Raw genomic sequence first — 25,852 nt, 5'->3', positions numbered from 1 at the left:
TCTTTATGAGAAAGCAGAACAATCGTGTGTGTGTGTGTGTGTGTGTGTGTGTGTGTGTGATGTGTGTATATGTATATTGGGGCTTGCACTCAAGGCCTTATACTCTTGCCTGTCTTTTTTTCTTTAATGCTAGTGCAATACCACTTGAGCCATGTCTCCACTTCCAGCTTCCAGTTTTTTGCTGATTAATTCTATCTGGGCCAGCTTCCAACCACAGTCCTCAGATCACAATCTCCTGAGTAGCTAGAATTAGGGACATAAGCCACTGTTCTCTCTGAAGAAAAATTAAATGGGATCAGAGACAACAGAAATGACCTTCCCAGTCAGTACCAGGACAATGTCAAATATCTTGCCCTTCATAAAATAAAGACAACATTAAGATGTGAAAGGACATAACTGCCAAGGACATCTATAGGCCTGACCCCTTCCCACCCCCCCCAGAGCTAGAATCACAACTAAAATAATGTTACCTCATTTTCACATGAGGTTTTCACTTTGTAAACTACTTTTACAATATATATTCCCATGAGTTTTGAAAGGATCTGAATATCTAAGAGATTATTTTGGTTCATGAACTTCCATATCTCTAAGTCTTTTCCTCTTAATATAATCATTCATGCATTTAATCAACATCTTTATTAAAAGATGCTTGCAGTCTCATGTTTGCCATAGTTACAGAATACATGTGCATGAGTAGGTGTGAGTGTGGATATATGTGTGAGAGAAAGAGAAAAATTGTTTATTTCTCCATGTTTAAAATTTTTAAAAAAATTGGTAGTGTTGTATGATAAGAAAACAGAGAAGCCACATTTTTTTAATTGTAAAAATACCATACAGAGGGGTTACAATTACATGGGCAAGGTAATGAGTACATTTCTTATCCAGCCTTCTTGTCTCCTCCTTTGTCTCCCCTTCCCATCCCTTCCCATCTCCCCACCCAACTTACCCTCCTCCATTCCCCCCTTTCACACAACCCTTCCCCCAGCCAAAGTTGTAAAGCTCGTTTTTTGACATAACGTCTTGTACATCTCATTGTTGCAGTGGGTCCACCTGTATCCCTATTTAAACAAGTTGCTTTTTCCCTTCCCCTCCACAAATTATACCAACATCAAATACAGTGAAAGCAGGGGTTATACCGTGGGGGAGGGACATACAGAGCAACAAAGAAATCATCTTATAAATATGTTAGAAACAATTGCAAGAAAGAAAAAACATAGAAGCCGCATTTTGAAAGATCAAATTGGGAGTCTTTATGAAAAGAGAGTGGACTCCTGTCTCAAAGACCAGTAGCCTGCAAATACACTGAGGAAAATGAGCCAAGAGGTCTAGAGAGGAAAGAAAGAACAAAAACAATACCAACAAACCAATTCAGCTCCAGTGGAGAGCTGAAGTGGGACACGCTGGTGACTGGAAAAGAGCCAGGAGACAGGAAATGAATGTGACCTGACATAATGGCACCTGTGCTGGTCTGGGTCACAGGAAACTCGGTCCCAGGCATGGGACTGACAGGTTTAGTTACCTGTCATCCAAGTCCTCATTCCCCCCACCCCTGCTCTCCAGAGATTCAGGCACACCCATCACCTGGGAGACAAGATGCCAGACCCTACCAGCCACCATGTAGCCAAGATGGCATCGGCCAGACCAGATCTCCCTACGCCAGTAGTCCACAAAGAACAGAGCAGGTACAAGAACTTTTCTCTTTCTTGAGCTAATATGGGTACCTTAGAGGTAGAATGAATACCCTGTTGATCCAAGCTGTGGGGAGGAAGGCACACACACAGCAATATTTGCATACCAAAGGCCTCCCAGGCTCCTGATTCTTTATACAGTTCTTAGCTAAAATCCAGCCAGATCATGCATTCATTTGAGCAAGACAGACTTCATCTCAATTAAAGTAAATACACATGCCAATATTTGTTGATTTTTTTAATTTTGGAAAAACAAAAGATTCAAAAAAAGAACGATTTCCAACTTTTCTGTTCAGCCTTTGGTACACTTTGAGAAGGATCGCACATTAATTATAATTAGGATAAGAACAAAGCATTTTTTTTTTTTACTTTCAAAAGTCAGTGATTGGAAGTTCATTTGAATGGTGTTTGAATGACTTTCCCACTTTCTTCCTCCCCAAGCATCCTGGAGTACACACCTGGAATGTTTTTTAACAATGGGAATGACCTTGGCGTGCAACCTACCAGGGAGCTCCTAACTCCCTGAAGTCAGAGACCTTGGGCTCCACAGGAACCTGTGACTTCTCCCAGTCATTAATCCACAGGAAGCTCGTATTCCTCGCTCACAGTTTACTTATTTGTGTTCAGCTTTTTCTTTTCTCATATCATGGAAAAATAACCTTTTGAAAGCCTTTCCCTTAATAGAGCCCACATGTCTGCTAGGGATTTCTTTCTCAAGCTTCTGTGGTATTTGGTTATGTTTTAACACATGTTTGACCTTGAGATCACTACCTATCAGGCATGGGAAGGCTAATATGTTAACTTTTTTTTTTTTTTAGCAGATAAGCACATTGTGAACTACAGCTGCAACACTGACTTCCTCAGCCTCCTGTTTATATCCCCAAAGTAACAACTTCTTGGGTTAAGGCCTTAACTGCCATCTTTAAAATGTCACATTGCATTTATGACTCTGGCACATCTTGCTAAAAGAGCACTGCTTTCTGTAAAGTATGACTTTTCTAATACAGCAATGCTTAACAGAATAAGCACAAGGAAACCTATGGAATATAAGAATCAATTGCCTTGTATGAATCAGACACTTGTAAAAGAGGAATCTGAATGTAGACCAATGGGCAGCATATAAATCCAGATGCAGTGATGGACAGCATAACATAAGAATCTACAACCAGTAAGGCACTGAGCTTACAAAAATCCCATCTCAGGAAGCAGTCAGTGGGCAAGAGAGGGGTGGTCAGTGGCAGAACCATTTGGCCAGCCTTGTGGCTCACATCTCAAATCTCACATCATCTACCCAGCTTCTGAAATAATCTCGGCCACAGAGATATGGTCACAAGTGACAAAGAAGTCTTTATTGGAGTGCTAGAGGTCTGCAGGCAGCCAATTACAAAGACCTGCAGCCAACGAATACACTTAACACAGTTAGGAAACAGGCCAGAGAAGAAATCAAGAACAAAAACAATACCAACAAATCAACTCAGCTCCAGTGGAGAGCTGAATTGGGACACCATGGTGACCAGAGAACAGCTAGGAGACAGGAGACAAACATGGAGACATGTGGCATGCTTAAATAGGGTGAGGGAAGGGGGGAAAGGTCACAGGAAATTCTCAATCCCAGGCACTGGACTGACAGTCTTAGTAACCTACCAGCCAGGAATTCAGGCATGCTTATCACCTGGGTGTGGAACTTCCCTTCCTCTAGGAATTCAGGCATGCCCATCATCTGGGAGGTAGAATTTCCCCTTCCCTCACCACGAAGAGAAAATGTCAGACCCTACCGGACCAGGTTGCCAATATGGGGTTGGCCTGACCCAGTCTCCCAGCTTTACTTCTACTAGCCACCTGATCTAAATCCCCCCTCCTGCTGTGAGCTCAGAGGGCATTGTCATCTTCCAGAGGACTGCTACCATCTGAGGTTGTAGTGAAGCCTCAGCTGGCCTTTGCCTTGCCTGCTTAGCTTAGAGACCAAGGTGTAAACCTACAATACAATGTATTCTTTCACATTGCTGAAAGGTTTTCTCACCAAAGGTACTGCAGATGTTTGCTAAGTAAATAAATAGGCAAATGCCTATTCTTTAATTGAAGAGTTGAGTGCAAAGAACTGGAGACCATGAGAATCACTTTTCGGTTACTTTGTAGTGGCCTGATCAGTAAACACTTACATTGGCTCTGAGGTAGCTGCTATTGTTTACCCCATTCTATGTCTGAGTAAACTGAGGCATGCAGAGCTAACCTTCCAAGGTCAGGAAGGTATTGAATGAGTAGAGGAGCCAGGATTTACCCACCCTTGTTTCTTACTGCTTCATGTAATATCACTTCTTGTAGCTAGTTAGTCTGCATTGCTCTCAAAGACAAGAACAGGTTTTAGATACCTTGACAAGCTCTCGTTCAAAAGTTAATCTAGAAAACTAAGAATATTATTCAACAAGATTTCCACATGATAGTAAAGGGCAAAAATGAAATTAAAATAGATCAATATTTTGTCATTGTTGTTTGGCGGTACTGGAGTTTGAACTCAGGACTTCACCCTTGGTTAGGCAGGTACTCTACCCCACTGAGCCATGACTGATACTATGTAACACTGGTTATTTTGAGACAAGGTGTTGCTGTTTGCCCACACCTGCACCTACACTGTGATCTGCCTGTTTTATGCTTCATGATAGAGCTGGGATGGTGGGTATATACCACCTTACCCAGCTTCTTTGTTTAAGAAGAAGTCTTGTAAACTTTTCTACCCAAGTTGGTCTAGAGCTTTGGTCCTCTTATTCGTAGTCTCTCACAGCTGTATGACAGGTATGTGCCACTGTGTTTAGCGACTGACTGAGAAGGGGTCTTGAGTGAATGTCCAGTGTGGCCCCAAACCACAGTCCTCCAGATCCCAGCCTCCCAATTAGCCAACTGGTTTCATTGCCCTTTAAAGACAAAACAAAATACCTTTTTTTTGGGGGGGGGTTCAGTTGTGGGGCCTGAACTCTGGGCCTGGGCACTGTCCCTCAGCTCTTCAGCTCAAGGCTAACACTCTACCACTTGAGCCACAGCGCCACTTCCGGCTTTTTTCTTATGTGGTGCTGAGGAATCGAACCCAGGGCCTCAAGCATGCAAGGCAAGTGCTCTACCACTGAGCTACCTTCCCAGCCCCACAAAATACCTTTTTAAAACAATAACATTAAACCCTGTATAAAACAATATCATCTTGTCTTAAAGAGTTATACTTTGGGTGAATTTTTTAGTTTGATAAATTTGTGTCACATTGTGCTTTTGACTATTGAAATGATTTGGGGAGTCTCATAGATTAATGACATGATATAGATATTCAAGTCATTAAGACAAGATAGGAAGTTTTCCTTTATTTGGCTTCATTTGTTTTCTTTTTGTCTTGATTTATTTTAAGTGCAACATTCAGGAAAAACCAGTTTGTTATATAATATAAAAGGTCTCTTTGAAATTGTCTTAAAATGCACACAGGAGACCAAAGTGAAACAGCTGTTACATCAAATCTCCACCTCCCAAATACCTAAGATTTCCAAGGAGGAAGAGGTGGGAACATTGTCCAGGATTTAACCTTGACCGTGAACTTCCTGACTGGTGTGAGTTTAAGATATCCTGGTAGCATCTTTTAAACAATTCTGGTATATGAATAACTTCTACTTGTAACTTCCTTTTTGAAGTCAGCTGAGAGTATATAAATCAAAAACATATGAGATATGTCTTAATCCAGAATGTAAAATAACATGAGAAATGTCAACCCAGAAGTAGTTACTGAAATACATTCACTTGGGTGTTCATTCTGGTGAAATTCTTTATTTAGAATAAAAGCCTCCAGAGATCTGGTTTTATTATTTTAAACTCAAGATTATGGAAATGTTAACTGATGAAAAGAAGATTTGAAAATAAAATAATGGCAGTAGGAATATTATTCAACTATTTAGGATATTTGGAAAGGATAACCATTGGTATTGCCAAGTAATAAAGCAGATTTCAAATTATTTAAACATTATATAAAATAGATCATATACTTAGGTCTGGTGTATGTATACATCTTCATAATTAAAGACAGGGAGATTATATGCCAGCTAAAAACATATCACTGTGAGTTTTTCCTTTTTTTCCCCTTCCTTCCATTATTTTTCTTTTTACTCAAAAACTGAAAGTCAACCTTAAAATCCTCTTTTGGCATATTACAAGCTTGGTTCTCAGTGCACAGCAACCCTCCTGTAGACAGGAAAATCCACGGATTCAAGTCACCTATAGAAAGTAGCATAGTACTTACACATAACCTAGGCACCCCTCCTGTACCTTTTAAATAATCTCTAAATGATTAATTCTTCCCTTAAAACTTGAGGAACCCCAATTAAGATTTTGGAGCAATTAGCCCCAAAGAATTGTTTTGAATTCAGAGTTACCTATCACACGAAATGAACTATTCAACAGTTCTTAAAGTTTTATGATTTCTTCAACTTTTAAAACATTTCCATGGTTAGTTTTTCTTACTATAAGATAGCTTATTTCTTACATATAGGATATTACTTGTTGATGGGCTGCCTCAATTGGCGTGTATTCCATGTATTTAGACTATGGGTTGGCACATTGATATGTCATTGTGTCCAATGAAAAGGGAGTTTGCAGGTTTTTTCCATTCCTTTACAAATGATACAGTATCATTCTTTCTAAGGAATAAGTAAAATTCCATTGTGTATATATGCCACATTTTCTTGATCTCATTTGTCCACTGAGAGGCATCTGGGCTGATTTCATACTTTGCCTATGGTGAACAGTGCTGCAGTGAGCATGGCTGTATTGGTATCTTTACTGTATCTGGATTGATAATCTATTGGTTATATGTCCAGGAGTAAAACTGCTGGATAATAGGTAGTTCTGTTTAATTTTCTGAGGCATCTCCACACTGCCTTCCAGAATAGTTGAACAAGTTTACATTCCTACCACGACAGTGTATTAGAATTCCCTTTCGGTAGCATTCTAACCAGCATCTGTTATTGTTTGTAATGGACATTCTAATTGGCATTGGGTGGAATCTCAGTGTTGTTTTGATTTACATTCCCTTTGTGGCCACAGATATGAATCAGGTCCAAAGAGACAAATCCCCATGTTTTCCCTTATATGTGGAAGCTAGATTTAGCTTTCAAATTCGTGAGTAAATGAGTAAAGGGTGGTATGTAAGTGTATACAAATGTATTAACTGAAGTACAGAAGAATCATGGAAGATCTCAGACAGTGTAATTACTTAGAAAGCCAAAATCAAAGTTCAGCTCTTAAATAAAACACCAGGAAGCTGTACTCAGAAGGGGTGGGAGTGGGGTCAAGGGGTAAAGGATAAACAAATGAAGGGGAGAAGGCGGGAGGGAATGCAATCAAGAATCCATTGCAACAATGAGATGCACAAGGCGTTATGTGGAAGGCATAAGGGGTAAGGGGGATGGGAGGTGGGGGAGATGGGAAGGAATGGGAAGGGAAAACAAAGGAGGAGACAACAATGCTTTATAAGAAATGTACTCATTGCCTTGCTCATGTAACCGTACCCCTCTGTACGGTATTTTCACAATTTTTCTTAAAAAAAGAATCCAATGTATATCCTACAAAATTAGGAAGAGCAAGGGAAAGATTGGGTAGGGGAGGGATGAATGAGAATGTTGAAAGAGGTGACATTGATCAAGATACATTGTATTCATAAACTGCCTTGTTAAATGACAACTACTTTGTACAACTATTTAAAGATAATAATAATAAAAAAGAAAAGAACAGGTGGGGTGGAAGGGGCAATTTGCAATACCCAGTCCAGTTTTCCACCTGGTCAGTGGAGAGCTGAAACACCTCCACTCCAAATTAAATAGAGATATTTCAACCTCCTGGATTCTCTTTTAACTTCCTTCTGTAAGGAATTATTTAGGAACTGAAAAATTCAACACTCCAGTACTTAGAGAGCAAATTTTTAAGCTGAATATTCTCTTTAGCTTTGAAGGACATGGGGGAAGAACGAATGAATCCACTATTGGAATCCAAATAACAACCTAATTTCTTGAATTTGACTCTTATTTTCTGGGATGAGTGATATGTGTTGAGAAAATCATTCAAAGTGCCAGTGCCACCTACATTCAGCAGCCAAGTAGAAAGCATTCCAGAAAACTGGCAAAGACACATTGAAAAATTCCCAGTAAATGTTTTATTTACAACCTGAGCCTGTGCCAACAACTAAAAGAAAACACATGAACACACACAATATCAAGTGGTTTTTTTTTTTAATGTACAGTCAGAGAATAAAAACTGTTCTTACTATGTTGCTAAGCAAAAACTGGTTTTCACTGATCCAGGTATAACAGTGGCACAGAAGTTAAAAGAAAAAAGCTTTGAAATAGAGTCAAGAGTTTTGTCCAAATTGTATCTTACCATGCCAGCTCTGGAGGCCTGGAGGAGTTGAAAAACGGAAAAACCTCTGCTAGATTCCTAGAGCTCTTTATCCTAACACAATCTGTACTCTGTCTTCTGTCTACATAGCAAAGTCTTCCTTGACATAATACAAGATTCTGGTGCAGTTAGAGTACCCATAACTCTAAAAGAGTTGAAATAAGCAAGTCAAAAGTCTTCCACATACAGACATCCAGATAAGTCCTGAAAACATATGTTGCTTTTAGAATATGAATCCTTAAAAACATGCATCTTTTTAACCATTTAAAAATAAGATTTTTAAGCCAGATGCCAGTGGCTCAGAACTATAATGCTAGCTACTCAAGAAGCCAAGATGTGAGAATTGAGGTTTAAAGCTAGCCCAGGCAATTGCTAACTGGACATTCTTATCTCCCATTAACCATCAAAAAGTTGGAAGTGGAACTGTGGCTCAAGTGGTAGAGTGTCAGCTTTAAGGGAAAAAAGCTAAGGAATCACTCAGACACATTAGGTCAAGCCTCAGTATCAGCACAAATAATTATGTTATAAAAATGAAATAAAACTTTTAAAGCAACATAGTATAAAAAATATTACTCAAAAGCCAAGAAACCAACTTGCTAGAAGTGGTAGAACTGGCACAAAGCAATTGCTTTTCTCCAGACAAGAAACCAGCAGCATGACTGAAAATCACACAAGGTCCTTCTGAAACTGGCAGTTTAGAATTTGTGAGGTCACAACTTTTTTTGCAGAAGTTAGAATTTCCGCTCAAAAGAGCCAATATTAAGTTAGCTACAAAGACTGTGGTTAGTCACCTTTCCAAAAGAAGGCAGAGGAAAAAAAAATTAGGGAGAGACCATCTCCTGACTCTCATGATCTTGTCCAAAGAAAAGTTTATGGGAGACCATTGTCTTGGTGGAGACACTTTGACCAATGACTGCAATACTCTGTCCCCACACTTTGCATTTCAATTGCTTCACTAACTCCATCTTGAAAACTCTCTGGAGAGTTAGTGTCAGGCAGTGACTTCATGACTTCAAAAGGCTGTAGATGTTCGAGGTTTTGTATGCATGTAGCCTCCCTGGGAAATACCACAAGTGTCTGATGGGAACAATCTGTACCAAATGAAAGAGAATAAAGAATTACTCTCCCTCATGGAAAACTTGAGTCAAAACAATCTGGTCAGAAACTATTTGGCTGAGAAGAGTATATATTTTCTGTCTTCTTTTTCTTTGATAGTGATTAGAGTGGGGAGTTATTTTTTTTTTCCTTTTGAATACTACCATGGATGTGGATGTAGAGATTTGTACTTACATTCCTGAATTTTCCTTGCTCAGCTACAACTGGATCTTTGGTTTTCTGTGGTGCAAATGTGAGTGAATATGAGAGAAGAGTGAATCAGTTGCTTTCAATGTTTTCTATATACTGTAGGCAAGCAGACATATTTCTGCACAGAAATGATTGTGTTCATCTGTATGTCATACTAATAGCCAGTCAGCAAGAGTTTCAAGTTGAAATAAGGGTCCAGAGTGTATTTTATATGCCTCATCTGTGGAAATGAATAGCATGTAGCAGTATTAAGTTAGCTTACACTGTGTCACCTTAACAAATTTTCCCAATATTGTAGAATCATAAAATGCAAGTCAGTGTCTTGTTCATATTTCATAGGACAAAGTGGATGAATCTTACAGCCAACCCTGTACATCAGCGGGGTGGGAAGTACATGCCCCCAGGCCAGAGTTAAATCTATTTAAAATTTCCTTGCTTTCATTCTGTCCTATTAGAAATTATGTTAAGTAACTAAATTTACTATGAATCCAGCTTGCTGAGAACTGGAAAATTGGGATAACATTAAGAATTGGTGGTGGGACATTATATCCTGTACATGCCTGTGACTCTTGTTTTGGGGAAGGAAATACACATACTGTGTATATGCATCTGTCTAAACTGAATGGAACTAGGCTCCATTATGTGAAAAATGCATATATGCATCTTCCAGATATTACTATGCTTGTGTATTTACTGACAGTAAGATATTTTGCTATATATCAAGGGAAATATTGCTGCAAATTGGAATCAAGAGAGAAAATGATGGCCTATCCACTGGCCCTATGTTTTGAATGTTCAGTGATCAATAACTTAAAGTTATTCTAAATAACCTGTATTTTTGATCCACTTAGTATTTTAGAATGTCATGGAAAGAAAAATGTCATGCATGTTAGGGAAAAAATGGATACCTGTTATACATTTAATACTTACTTAGGCTTTTTGCACATCAACACTAACTTAAAATCTAATTCAAAAAGTACAAAATGATAAGTTATGGTCAGCACCAATGTCTTGCTTCTGTAATCCTAGCTACTTGGAAGCCTGAGACCTAGAATAGAGGTCTGAAGCCAGCCCAAGCAGAACAGTTCTTGAGACTCCATTTCTTCTTAGCCAGCAAAAAAAGAAAAACAAAACAAAACAAAAGAGCAGGTTGGAGGTGGCCCAAGTGGTAGAGCTCTATCCAAGAACAGGCAAAGTGGAGTGCGATCACAAGACCCTGAGTTCAAGCCCATCACAATAAGAGAGAGAAAAATAAAGATGAGTCCTGACATCATGCCATGGAATCTTATATCCAAGTCTGTTAAAACAAAAACCTGATGTTCCACCCCACTCAGGCCAAAGAAAACCTCTCTCAGGAGGATTGTGGCCATAGCATATAGTTTTATGTGATATTAATAAGTGCATCATGACTATAGAGAAATGTGATATATAATCTGGAATACATGACCAAATGGCCAAAGCAATACACTTTTAGTACACAGGGACTTCACTTGAGAAATTCTCTCCGAAGACAGTGGTATATTTCATTTGCTTTAAATAATATGTTGTAAACGAGGTTAACTCATCCCTGTGAATTACCCTAAACTAACAACCATAAGCCTGTTGAAATTTTAATACCTTTCAGATACTTTAATGGTGGTAATTGCATCCACTGCAAACATTTTGATGATGGCTGAGTCATCTCAAGATGCTGGAACCCATTGTCCTCCAGAAACAGAGAGCCTGCCACGTTCATCAGGCTCAGTGATAACACAAAATATCTGTCTTCAGCCATCTCTCCTAAATTATATGGAGATCTTGCTGCCTTTGCCTGCCCAACATCACAGCTACTGAACAGTTAAGACAGAAGGCCTACTTAAACTGGAGCCAGTTTGTCCATGAAAATTCAAAGAGATTTGTAAGAACAACATAAATGCCTCTGCCTTCATATAATGATTTTCTAAAGTTTCACAATAGCACCAACTCCTTTCTAAACAGTTAAATTTCTGATGAGAATAAATTGCAGTTTGGCTTTGGTTTGAATTCTTGGTCCTTTTGAAAGACTACTCGATACCTTTCTGGGTTAACTGTGGGGGAAAAAAAAGTATTGCTCTGCAGATCATGGTGAAAACCAAAATGTACTTAAAATGCTTAGAATGCTTAGTTAGGAGAACACACTGTCCCTAAGCAAGCCAGAAGCACCAGTTTAAAAATACAATGAGATTGTAACTTGAGATGAAGCCTATAAACCTAGGAAGCAAATTCACTACGCTCACTCCAACTCCTTATTAGACTTGAGGTCAATCTTTGTCCACTAGACTGTCTGTACTCCAGTCCCTAAACAAGATTTATTTAAAGAAGTAGGGTATAAATATGTAACTCACACAGACTTCTAGTCTTCTGCCATGCTCAGTCTGTGCTGAGTTGCCTTACTAAATGCTTTATTCCAGCCTTAGCAGCAAAATACAATTCCATGGTGTTCAAAAATCAAATACTTAACAAAATAAGCTTCATTCCCCAAAGTAAATTTCCCATTTTTGTAAACAATACCATGATGTGGGAAAATATTCACAATATATAATTTTGTAAGAAAGCAGTCAACCTAAGATACTATTACCCTATTACCATTCTGACAAATAGCACACATCAAGTGATGTGTTGGTAATGCAACCAGTTGACTTTTTTTCTTTTCTGTGACTTTCAGGATTTTATAAGGTTTTAAAACTGAATATATGCAAAGGGTAAGCAAACACATCAGTGGTACTTAATCAACATTATGTTGAAAATGAACTATATAACTTGTGGGTGGGGACAGGAAAGGAAAAACAGAGAGAGAGAGACAGAGAGAGAGAGAGCAAAAGAAGGGGTGACATTATCTGAAAAGAAATGTACTCTTTACCAGATTTATCAAATGGTAACTCCTCTATACATCACCTTTATAATCAAAATTAAAATATTTAATAAAAAACTCTCAACATATAAATTAGGAAACATGATAATGCTTTGTCATATCATAGGCCAGGTTCTTATGCCATTGTAACATGACACCTTGGGCACCACTGAGACCACATCCCCAGAAACAGGTCTGTGTTTGAACCCAGGTCCCATCACATCCTTAACAAGTGGCTCTCAATCAGATTAGGAGTTATATTGTTCTATATGAGGAGTTTAGTTAGTTCCCAAGTGCAGCAAGCAAAATTGAGGCAAAGCCAGTGACTTTGTCTTAGTTGGAATCACAGATAGGTAGCAGAAGAGGAGGCTTAGGGCCAAACCATCTACCGAATTTGTTGAGTCAACCAGTGAAAAGGCTGTTGGTTTTTTGTGCAGATCAAGCCACCCCCAGTTTTCTTTTAAAGAGTATTTTCTTTTCAACCAGTTGGTTTCAGCCACCAAATGACTCTTGGCTTGAGATTCCAAAGCTCCTGATCTCTCTAGTCCAAAGGGAAGACCATGGATAAGAAGCAGATCATCCTCACGTCAATGGCATTGGTGAGGTCAGGTATGACAAGGAGAGAGGGCTGTGGACCTCACAGAAGATTCAGAGAGGTTCTGTTCTCAAAAGTGAGGACAAGTGTTGGGAAGACAAAAATGGATACTTGGTATACTAAAAAATGACATGATTATTACATAGACTACTTAAAACTCTCCTGTTACAATACCCAGCCAAATGGATTGCATTTCCCACAGGAGACTAGACTAATCCTCACTCCTCTGTTTTTTAATTTCACTTTCCACAATTTCAGCTATTTACAGTGAACCTCAGGAAGAAATAGAAAATGCCAGAAATAAACAATGTAGAAGTTCTGAACCTTGAACTGTCCTGAAATGATGAAATCTCATTACACTCTTTCACAATTGGGATGTGTATGTATACTGTATATGCTACCTGCCCATCAGGCACTTAGTAGTCATGCTAGTTATCAGATTGAAAAGCATAGCACATATTAGGATTGGTATGTATGTATGTATGTATGTATGTCTTCAGGCATCCACTAAGAGTCTATCTCCGTGAAGATAAAGGAGTAGTACAGTAGAGCAATAAACTCAAGTCCTTCTGTCCATTGACATTCTCTGGTTCCACTACACAACTTGGATTTTTACAGCAAGAAGGTTGCAATGAGTTGACAATTTGCTTTGTAGCCCAGAAGCTACTACAGGGGAAGATAGGGAACAAATAAAATTGTTAAAATGTGATTTTAATAGCTCTTAATACTTTTACATAATAGGATACTGGCTAACAAGAGCACATTAAAAAAGAGATTTTCCTCCTTTTCTCATCAAATATCATTTAAATCTCATTAGGTAGATCTTTGTGAAATGAGCACTGGCAATATGATTTCTTTTTAATTATCTTATATTTTGGCCACTGCAAACAAAGGCCCTGTGGGACACATTAGCACTTGGATGATGGGTGTTAGTGGGGACTGTGCAAGATCAATAGCAATTGGAAGATCTCCCTTTCAATTCAGTTTGATAGGCAAAATCAAGTTTGGTAGTGATGATTATGCTAGATAGTTTTATATGTTTACTATCTCATTGGCTGGTAAAGACTTTGAGTTACCAAGAAATAGGGCTAGCAATAAATCCCTCCTATTAGATCTCTTAATAATTTGCTCTATATGTTTATGTCTTGTAATGTTGGGCATGTATTGTAATGTTGGGCATAGATATTTGCGATTGTCTCATCCTCTTGATGAGTTGTTTCCTTCATTAAAATCTCATAGCCTCTTTGTCTCTTTTTTTTTCTTTTCTTTTTCTTTTTTCTTTTTTTTTTAACAGTTTTTGGCTTAATGGCTATCTGATAAAGTTTAACTATTACCAATTTCTGGCTTCCATTTTCAAAGAATATCTTACTCCATTTTTTTCACTTTCATGTAAGTGCATCACAAGTGAATTGGATTATCTGCTAGGTAAACTATAGTTGGATATTATTGTATAATGAAAAAGAAGAGCAAGAGTTTGAAGGACATTTTGGCAAATTGCATGGCAATTGAGTTTGGGAAGTGAGCCATGACTCAAGAAGCCACCTACCATGACTGTGATGTGACTTCTGATTTATTACATTTGCACATTGCAGTTTTTGTTGTCATTTGATTCTGAGATGTAAAAGCTCAATATTTACCTATCATTAAAACTTCAGCTTATTTGAATGGTTAGCTTAGATGGTTCTAGTTTAGATTTGATTGTGTTTCTATATGGATAAGATTTCACATTATTATCAAATGTTGTTCTTGCAAAAAAAATATAAAATTAAAGGTTTATTTTTCTGAGCAAAAATTCATCTTATTGTGAATGCAATCTTAAGTTTTTATTTATATTGAAAAGCGATCCCTAACCAATGAGATGACTACTTGGTAAAAGTAGAGTTTTCTAGACCTTAAAATGAAGTTATTCAGAGATAAAATTTCTCTAACTAGCTTCTCTTCCAACCCACTGTTCAACCACAGTTTCAGTTCCAGAAGAGTTTTTCTAGAAAGATCTCTGGATGCTCACTTCTCCATCTTGTCATCCTTTACATCTCTAAGGTCTGTGCTTCCTGTGTTACCTTGGCCTGGTGGGTGCATACTGATTCAGGCTCACTTCCTGCTCTTCTTCGAGCTTTCTATGCTGTGAAGACCATATCTTCCAGGTGTCCTCCATTTTTTCTTTATTACCTGGTTCTTTGGGAGTAGAACTTGCTTAACACCACATTTTTGATCAAACTAAAAACAATAGTGAAACAGAAAAAGGTATAGTACTGACATAATTCGAACTTCTTTCCTACCCTTAAAGACTTGCTGAATCATAACTGAATTTAAAACATGTCTGGAAATTAGGTATGTTTGCATTTCTACTCACTGTATCATATTGAAGCAAAACATAAATCTGAAGCTTAAAAATTTATAGAGACACATTTTACTGATGATTCCAAACTCAACACATTTTTGCAAGTATTACAAATAAAATATGCATTTCCTCCAGGCTCTGAAATACGCCTATGGTTATCAAGGTAGTACCTTCACATAGGACGCTAAAATGACTACTAAATCAAATGTTTGAGCAATCTGTTAATGGTCTGTTGGAGTTTCCAAAAGGAAGACCCAAGTTAGCCAGTGTAGTACAAAGCAGCAGAAGTTCCACTTGGAATGGCCCTAGGGGATCACAGATTCCTCTCTTGATAGAACTATTTGCCAAAGCTTTCATACCCAGCTTTGTGCCCACATTATGTCCAAACAATGGGGGGGCAGGAATGAGTGCATGCTGGATTTGTGCTGTTTAAAATTATGTAAAAGACCCTCAAACCAGTGACAACACTTGGAGTTTAAAAGTTATCAGTTCCTGTGATAACCACAGATTAGGTGATGCTAAGAGAAACAGACACTTTACAGCAGGAGTCACTAAAGTCTCTGCTTCCCTAAATTTACTGACAAGTTTCAAACCAGATCAGTGGGACAGGAACTGTTGCTTTTGCCCCTCCTCTGGGAGCTGGATAAAATCTGGCCTTTGGTCTGTTTCCTTAATATTATACCAAATGGCTGAATCACATCATACGTAGTGCTGTCCAGACACTGAACTCTCAATGTAAAGGTACAGTCTCAGGTCCATGCTGATGTTAGTGTAAATTTGTGTGTGTGTGTGTGTGTGTGTGTGTGTGTGTGTGTGTGCAATCATCCCCAAAAGCCCCTTAACTATGAGGGAAAATGCACATCACAGTAAATGAAAACATGGCCCAACAGGAGTCCATCACAATGGCAGAGGAAAGCCTTGGTAGAGACCTGTTATGATAGGCTGTTAAATTTTGTTTGGAAAAAGTGGACTTTTGACAGATGAACTTCTTTTCCCTTGGGTTCATGTTTATCTAATGGAGTTATGGGTTGAAAAATGATCCAGGATTCAAAAGGTCAAACAGTGACCTGGTTCACACACTTTAGACTCTGTCTATCTCACTCATAATTTCCCCAGCCAGGTGGTCAGGCTGACTGTTAGTCCATCCAATCCACAAATGAACGCCCAGGGACATATCAACCTCTTGAACTTGGCCTTCTTGGTTCAGGAAGCCTCATCAAACACAGTTCTCAATGTGTTTCGATTCCACATAGCACTTTGAGCTTGAAATCATTCCAATGTGTTTGATGAATGGACATCTTGTTATAATGCACTGGGAATGAAAAACATCAGTGAAATTAAAGAAATAATAATACATTAGATTTTCGTAATACCTTTCTTCATGAGAAAATACATTTTCTCAGACTTACACGATCATGATCTCTCATTTTCCCAAGTGTGAAAAAAATAGAGAAATGCTAAATAAGTACTCTTGGCCTGTTTTTGCATTTGGAGTGTAGAGTGTAGAGCATGTCTGGAAATTAGGTATTTTCTCATTTCTACTCATTGTATCATATTGAAACAAAATACAAATCTGAAGCTTAAAAATTTATAAGGCGGGACTGGGAAGGTGGCTCAGTGGTAGAGCGCTTGCCTTGCATGCATGAGGCCCTGGGTTCAATTCCTCAGCACCACATAAGCAAAAAGAAACAAGCCGGAAGTGGCTCAAGTGGTAGAGTGCTAGCCTTGAGCTGAAGAGCTAAGGGACAGCACCCAGGCCCAGAATTCAGGCCCCACGACCGGATCCCCCCCCAAAAAAAATAAATTTATAAGGCTACATTTTACCAATGACTCAATACTCAACGCATTTTTTCCAAATATTACAAGCAAACTAAACAAAAGTAAAAACAAAATAAACAAAAAAGCCTTTGTTTAAAAAATCCATTAAAAAGAGTATTGTAACAATTTTCCTCTTTCTATTTCCTTGGTTCCCTGATGTATAAATAAGGTATTTTTTTCCTGCCTGAAACTCAGCCTTTGTATTCTGGCGTGTGTGGTTTTGTTATTATCCTTGTACTTATGGGTTCCCAGTGAAGATAATCTCAGTTAGATGCATAACAAGCTCCTTTGTGTTCCCTGTCCATTTTACGCCCATTTCTGGGAAGGCCAACTCGCAGATATACCTGGAAAAGGTTTTGCGGTGTAAGAGCTCTCACAGAGCTCAGCAGACTCTCTATGGTTAATGAGGCAGAATGTAGCTGTTGTACTCATCATGGTTTTTTTTCCCCTTGTATTTTTTCAGAAATTGAGGCAAAGGAAGCATGTGACTGGCTCCGAGCAGCTGGATTTCCGCAATATGCTCAGTTATATGAAGGTAAGTCAGCCTTTGTCTTCATTACTGGGGTTTGAACTCAGTGCCTTGCACTCCCACTTGGCTTTGTGGCTCAGCTTTGCTCTACTATTGGAGCCACAGCTCCATTTCCAGCTTTCTTGCTGGTTCATCAGAGATATGGGTCACAAGGATGTTTCTTTCCTGGTTGGTTTCACCTTGATCCTTAGATCTCAACCTCCTAAATAGTCAGGATTTACAAGTGTGAGCCACCAGCTCCTGGCTATTTCTCTTCATTCTTTAAGAAGAGAATACAAATGAGTTATGTGGACCCTGTGGCTTGTTTTGGTTTCCAAGTCTTTTCTTTTCTCCCACTTGGCCTCCTCTCTCCTCACTCTGAGTAGTGTCAAAGCTTATTATGATAGCACTTTGGAAATGCAAATCATTTCCCAAACTCATTTTACCTTCCCATTGCTGATTCTTGTCAGGCTCTGCTTTCCAATTTGCCACTATCCGCAGCTTTTCCTTTCTTCTGTATTTTTCGTTTTTTTTTCCTTCACTACTCTTTGATTTTCTTTTTTTGGCTACAACTACTTGTTAAATTGTTTTCTTAGAGGTATCATGACAATGTGTTTCACCTATTTCTGTTTATATGAAAAACAAAAGTGCCGGGTTCAGTGGGTTCGAGTCTGTAATCCTAGCTACTTGTGAAGTCAAAATAGGGACATTGAAGTTCGAGGCCAGCCTAGTCCTAAAAGATTCAGAGATTCCATCTCAGCCAGTGGCTGGGTGCAGTAGTATGCACCTGTTATACCAGCTCTGGGGGATGCACAGTGGCTAGGTGTAATAATGCATCCCTGTCATCCCCAGTGCCACAAGAAAGCACATGAAGGAGAATCACAACCCAGCCCAGCCCAGGCAGAAAGCAAAACCCAACCTTGAAAATAATGCTAAAAGAGTCTAGAAGTATGGCTCAGTGGCAAAGTGCTTGCCTCGGATGCGCAAAGCCCTCAGTTCAATCCCTAGTACAAAAGGGGAAAACATGTGAAGGAACAATTTGAGCCAGATGTCATTCTCCTCAGTTTCTGGGAAGAGGATTTTATTGCTAGTGCTTTTATGGATTATTTAAGTGACAGTTAACAAATGTACTTACCTGTATTTCACTTATATCTGAAATCAGAACCAAAGTTTGGGTTCCTTTTTGGGATCATTCTTACACTTGTGAATTCATTGCATCCCAACAGTAAGCAGCTGACATAAGTGGGCTCTTCAATGGAGGACTTTTGCTGGTGGCATTTCATCCCAAAGATGGAGACAGGATATAACTCTGTCTATCCAGGCCACACAGCAGCAAACTGCTACTCCACTAGACCTGAGTGAAGGGAGTGGGTGCTGGAGCCCAGCAGAGAGGATCCTTGGAGAAGACCCTAGGAATGAGCACAGAGCTGGCCATCGGTGCCCTCTCTTGTGCATAAAGATCCTGCCCTCCTATTCCTCCTCCCATTTCAGTCAAGGATTCCCAGTGACAACTACAAAAGGAAGGCAGAGGGCATGAGTCCCGCTGGATGCCATCCAACCACACAGGGGGATCTCAGGGCATGAAGCAGGATGTAGACAAATGGAGTGCGCATGGGTCTGCAAAGGTAAACAGGATACCTCACACTCAAAACATCCCTTCCTGATGGCATGAAGTTTGTGTTGGAGGGAAAGAATCAACAAAATCAACCTGTATTAACAGATGACTCTGTCACTTTATCTGGACACTCAATGTTACCTTTAACAACAAAATAAAACACTTTTCTCTAATTTTTAAAAAAAATTGTGTAAAGACAAAGGAGAGCTTATTCCTGAAAGTTGTAGAATCTCTGTAAAAGTCTTCATGGAGTATCTTTTAGACAAGGAAGATTGTGTGTGTGTGTGTGTGTGTGTGTGTGTGTGTGTGTGTGTGTGTGCACGCGCGCACTGAACCCAGAGCCTAGGCACTATCTTTTAGCTTTTTCACTCAGTGCTAGCCCTCTACCACTTCCAGCCAGTTGTTGGTGTTGTTTTTGTTTCCTGGTTAATGGAGATAGGAGTCTCACAGACTTCCCTGACAGACTAGCTTCAAATCAAAATCCTCAGATCTCAGCCTCCTGAGTAGCTAGGATGACACGCATGAGCCACTGGTGTTCAGCATAAACAAGAAAGATTTTTTTATATGCTAAATCTCCCACTTAGCACTTTTCACCACCAATTTACTGACCAGAAAAAGACTAGACAAGTGACTCTTCTAAGTGAACAACTTTAAAGTCCCCGTCTCTTGACCTTCAGTGAGTACCTCTTCTTTAGTGTCACTTCTCTAGAAACTCAGAACACCATGGGATTTACACATGACGAGTCCATAAAGGTCTATGTTACAAATGGACCTTGTCTTCAAGCCTTAGGAACTGAGTAAATGTGATAGCAATAGGAATAAATACTCTTTACAAGAGCTTCCCACATGCCAGGTCTACTATTCAGAATACTTACATTATTCATTATTATCCAGATACCACCATAAGATAGAGATTATAATTATCATCTTCCAGTTTTCCAAATGAAGACACAGTGTCCTAGAGGAAATTAGGTGACTGGCCTGAAACTATATAGCTAAGAAGTAGTCAAGATTTGAAGCCAGGGCAGCTGGGCTTTCTGTCTATATTTCTTGCTCTAACCAGCTCACTTGCCAGTAGAATGAGATTGTCTCCATTTGGGGACCAGCTAGAATTTAATCATTTATTTTACCAGAGGGAGAGGACATCTTTTTTTCTTGTTGTTATTTATTTATTTACTTACTTGGTGAGAATTGAACCCAGGGCTTCAAGTAAATTCTCTACCATTTGAGCCATGCCTCAAAACATTTTTGTCTATATTTTGTTTATGAGCTAGGGTCTTGAAAACATTACGTTGCTTTCCTTGAATTTAAGATCCTCCTGGCTGCCTCCCAAGGAGCAGGGATTACGGGCATGAAACACAATTCCTGGTAGAATTGTTACTACTTCCAGCTCACATTAATGGTTAAATAACATTTAAATATTAAATACACTAATATTTAGCCTGATTGGCAAAGTCTAGATACTAAAATATGAGATCTGGGCTTGGTAGTTCATGCCTGTAATCTTTCTTGGAGCATAAGACAGGAAGGATTGTAGTTGCAGACCAACCAAGAGCCCCCCACCAAAAAAAAAACCCCATCTCAATAGAAAAACCTGAGCATAGAGAAATGCATCTGTCATCTTAGTCATACCAGGAAGGATAGATAGGAAGAACAGAGATCCAAGCAGCCCAGGCAAAAAGCAGGACCTTATTTCAAAAGTAGCCAGAGCAAAAAGGACTATAGATAGGTCTTCAAGCACCTGACTAACAAGTGCATGGGGCAAACTCAAACCCCAGTACCACCAGATACATAGAGGAAAGAGAAAGAACATCAGGAAAATAATAATGAACCAATGTCATTAACTTTGACCCTGACTTCCCTTGCCAATGATTTCCAGAGTTCTGCCTATATAAATGAGGTGCCATAAACTAATACCATGTTCTAAATATTGCCAATGACCTTCCAAGCTGGCACAATTGGGCTGCTGGAGAAAAGTCGTGGTGTTGGAATGCCTTCTTCTCTTTTTCTGACACTTCAAAGTGACTCAGAATGCCACTACAAAAGAAAACATTTGAGACTATTGAACTTCAGGTATTTTGGGAAATGTCCTTTTTGAAAGAAAAAGAAATCTGCTAAACTAAGTATTTCCTGAGATCATCAGGATAAAAGTCAGTGACCTATGCTTTAGGTGGATGGTGAAAATGGAAAAGCTCTTCTCCAACTCTGCATCAGCAGCTGTCTGCAATAAGGATGAGCTAGAAAAATGCAGGCACTTAGTATTTAATCCTATCCAAGGTCAAGCTCTTGATTATTCTCATATTTCCCACTTACATTGTACTCTCAAAAGCATTTACTGTGATAAAAATAAAATTGCCTGCTATTTTAAACACCACCAATAATGATAATGGGCAGAATGGGCAATGACTGCAATTAAGATTGGTAGTTTATGCAGACCTTGGTGGCCTGAAAATGTTGGTACCCATTTAGACACAACCTGTGCATAAACCTCTTTGCCTCCCCCTTTTCCTCTTAGATTCACAGTTTCCCATCAACATTGTGGCTGTCAAGAATGATCATGATTTTCTTGAAAAGGACCTTGTAGAACCTCTTTACAGGTAAATTGTGTGAAGTATTTTTTTTGTTTCTTTCCATTAGTGACTCTCCAGTAGATAGGTATCACTAAATGGAGGGGCAAATTTAACAAGTGAATATTTATCATGTGTCTACTAGGTGCCAGGCACCTTAAGATTCAGGTTCTAGGAATACTGAAGTGGCTATAACCAGTTTCTGCTTTCCTAGGGTTTATATATTAGTAGAGAGATTTGGATGTTGAATTCGAATAAAGACAAAAAAGGAAGGAGAGAAGGGGAGATTGAAAAGAAAAAGAAATTTTTTCTGCATGTATTAAACATAGGATGAGAGATTAATGGCCACAACGAGTGGTCAAGGAAAGCTCTGGAAAACCCCATGCATGTGTCAAACTTGACTAGTTTTTTGCAGTTAACTGATTTTATCCTTAAATTGAAAAATGGAAGGTCAGCTAACTATATCAGCAAGCTAGTGTATTTAAGCTTTTGGTCTATGTTAGATGCTATTAGGTGGCAAAGACATATATATGAAAAATTCTCTCCAGTAGAATTCTCTCTTGTAGGACTTTGAAGTTTCTTGACTTAAACCAAGGAGAGAAGTCAGAGAAGGAAATAAGTATTAATTATGGCCTATAATCATTTCATCAAGGCCATTTAGTTTGTTCTAGACTAAAGAACCTTACAGTTCTGTATATGACATACAAAAGGTGGGAATTTAATTTAAGGGGAAAATAATGATGAGTAAAACTTTTGTCAACACAGAAGAAACCACTATACATTATAATAGTACATCAGAATTATCCTAATCTCTAGGTTGCTGAATCTTCATATATGTATAATTTTTTATTCACAAGCTGGTCTGTCACTCCATAGTTCCTATATGAAGAGAAAATAGATTTGTGTTAAGAAATAAAATCTTGTGTCCGTAAGAAAGTGATACCATGAGATTGAGTAACAAGCCTATGGTACAGAAAAGCAAAGAGTTCTTCTCATAAGTTAGAAAAGTAAACAAGCACTAAGTGCTACTTATGAGAATTAATTAGATCAATAGATGATTTGGTTCTTACTTTAAAGGTAGAGAATTGGGAAAGTAATGTTCCTTCCTCTGCATGTCAAAGACACATGCCAAGCAAGAGCAGAGTTCTCTTCAGAAGTATTTATTCCACTTACTACTGTTCAATTAGTACCTCATTCTATTTCCTCTCTCCCAAGTGTATCGTTGGTAGTTGGCATCTTAAAATAACTTCTATTTATAAGTTACATATCATTGTATTCTTCCTCTTAAATTTGTAATATTTGTATTTTCTTTTTTTTAATTTAATTTTATTTTATTTGTGAACATACTGTACAGAGGGGTTACAATTACATGGGCAGGATAATGCGTACATTTCTTACCAAGCATTGCAGCCTCCTCCTTGGTTTACCCTTCACATCCCTTCCCAGTCTCTCCCCTCCCCCCCCAATCCCAATCCTTCTCCTTTCCCCCCTACCCCCCCCCACACCGACGTTGTAAAGCTCGTTTTGGACATGACAACTTGTACTTCTCATTGTTGCAACAGGTCCACCTGTGTCCTTAAACAACTGGTTTTTCCCCATCTCCTCCACAAGTTATACTGACATCAAATATAGTGAAGCAGGGGCTATACTGTGGGGGAGGGACATACAAAGCAACAAAGAGATAATCTTATAAATGCGTTAGAAACACATGCATGAAAGAAAAAACATTAAAATACATATCTAAGGGTTCATTTTCCTGACATCACATTATCTGACCTTTTCCGCTTGACTCAGACATATACTAGATATTGCAAATAAGGGAAACCATGGGACCTATGTTTCTTTGGGCCTGGCTTACTTCACTTAATATAATTTTTTCCAAGTTTTTCCATTTCCTAACAAATGGGGCAATGTCATTCTTTCTGATGGAGGCATAGAATTCCATTGTGTATATATACCACATTTTCTTGATCCATTCATCTACTGAGAGGCATCTGGGTTGGTTCCATATCTTAGCTATGGTAAATAATGCTTCAGTAAACATAGTTGTGCTGGTAGCTTTAGTGTGGTCTTGTTTGTAAACATTTGGGTAAATGCCCAAAAGTGGGATTGCTGAGTCATAGGGGAGTTCTATGTGAAGTCTTTTGAGGAACCTCCATACTGCTTTCCAAAGTGGTTGAACAAGTTTACATTCCCACCAACAATGAAGTAAGTTTCTTTTTTTTCCCCTTCCCTTCCGGCTTTTTTTTTTTTTGAGTTCTTGATTTTTGCCGTTCTAACTGGAGTGAGGTGATATCTCAATGTTGTTTTGATTTGCATTTCTTTTATGGCTAGGGATGTTGAACATTTCTTCATGTGTCTATTGGCCATCCTTCTTTCTTCTTCAGAGAAGTTTCTCTTTAAGTCTTTCGCCCACTTATTTATTGGGCAGTTGTTTCTTTGCAGATTTGTTGTTGGGTGGTTTAATTTTTTGAGTTCCAAGTATATTTTAGATATGAGACCCTTGTGTATTTTCTTTAAGTTGAACTGCAACATGTATATGTGTGCAGTAAAAAAAATCACTATTTTTAGTATACAGGCTTTTTATTTCTTGGAGTTTCATTCAAGTTTTTTAAACATATATTTTCATTTCTTTTGCATAAAAGCAGGAATGAGATTGTGGGTGCATGTGATAAACCACTGTTTTTTTGGTGGTAAGTGGGCATGAGTTTGAGCTCAAGGCCTGGGAGCTGTCCCTGAGTTTTGTGTGTGTGTATGTGTGTGTGTGTGCATGTGTGTGTGTGTGTGTGTGTGTGTGTGTGTGTTTTCTTTTTTGCGCTAATCAACTTGAACCACAGCTCCACTTATGGCATTTTGGGGTGATTAATTGGAGATAAGAATCTCACAGACTTTCTTCCCTGGTTGGCTTCAAACCACATCCTCAGATCTCACTTCCTAAGTAGCTAGGATTACAAGTCTGAGCCACTGACACTTGGCTCCTCTTTTATTTTTATAAGAGAACCATAAACATTTTCAAAATGATCCTACTTTTGTATTCAATCAACAAAATATAAGAGGCTCAAAATGTTCTACATTTTATTATCAATTTTTGTTTTATTTTTGAACATTCTATGCTTAAGTGTTAGCACATTGTGATTTTTAGTTTGCATGTTCTCAAACATTTTTCATGTGCTTATTTGCCATTCTTCCTCTTTCAAAAGGTATCTGTTCTAATCTTACATCCCTTTTAAACTGTATTGCTTTCTGGTTACTAAGTTTTGTGAAGGGTTGTTTTGACTGTTCTAGATATAAGGCCCTTGACAGATACGATTTGCATTTTGTTTGTCTTATCAGTGTCTTTCACAGAAGCAAAGTCTTTAATTTTGCTGAAATATATTTGTCTATTTTTCATATTTTAATGTTATATCTAAGATCTTAGCCTAATAAAAGTTCACTAGTTTGTTACAAGGTTCTGTTTTAATATTAAGGTCTATGATCTGTTTAAAGGTCTATGATGATCTGTTTTGAGACCTTTTTTTCATGTCTGTCAGTTCTGGAGCTTGAATTCAGCACCTGGACACTTTCTGACAGTTTTTGTGCTCAAGGATAGCACTCTGCCACTTGAATCACACCTCCACTTCTAACTTTTGCTGCTTAACTGGAGATAAGACTTCTTTCCTTCCTTCCTTCCTTCCCTCCCTCCTTCCTTCCTTCCCTCCTTCCTTCCTTCTTTTCTTTCTTTCCTTCTTCTTTCCTTTCTTTCCTTCTTTTTTTGTTCCTTTATATATCCTTTCCCTCCTTCCTTCCTTCCTTCCTTTCTTCCTTCCTTTCTTCCTTCCTTTCCTTCTTCCTTTCTTTCTTTCTTCCTTTATATATCCTTTCCTTCCTTCCTTCCTTCCTTCCTTCCTTTCTTTCTTCCTTTATATATCCTTTCCTTCCTTCCTTCCTTCCTTTCTTCCTTTCTTTCCTTCTTCCTTTATATATCCTTTCCTTCCTTCTTTCCTTCCTTCCTTTCTTTCTTTCTTTCTTTTTCTTTCCTTCTTTTTCGTTCTCTCTTGTCAGGGCTGGCTTCAAATCATAATCCTCAGATGTAAGCCTCCTGAGTAGTTAGGGTTATAGGTGTGAGCCACTAGCACCTGGCTTGAGTTTA

The 25,852-nt window shown here is 38.6% G+C and overlaps 1 protein-coding gene across 1 annotated transcript in view; it reads left to right on the top strand.

Moving 5' to 3' along the window:
* The window catches only part of Stard13 (StAR-related lipid transfer (START) domain containing 13), a 114,304-nt gene that overhangs the window by 24,450 nt on the left and 64,002 nt on the right, over nt 1–25,852 (top strand). The window contains exons 2-3 of the mRNA XM_013027324.1: nt 17,497–17,568; nt 21,672–21,753. The gene's annotated coding sequence lies outside the window, so the exon portion shown is untranslated. The remainder of the gene's footprint in view (nt 1–17,496; nt 17,569–21,671; nt 21,754–25,852) is intronic.

The sequence above is a fragment of the Dipodomys ordii genome, unplaced genomic scaffold (genome assembly GCF_000151885.1).
Source record: "Dipodomys ordii isolate 6190 unplaced genomic scaffold, Dord_2.0 Scaffold102, whole genome shotgun sequence".
Classification (NCBI taxonomy): Eukaryota; Metazoa; Chordata; class Mammalia; order Rodentia; family Heteromyidae; genus Dipodomys; species Dipodomys ordii.
The sequence above is the reverse complement of the archived record's forward strand: the minus strand, read 5'-3'. Positions and strand labels throughout refer to the sequence as shown.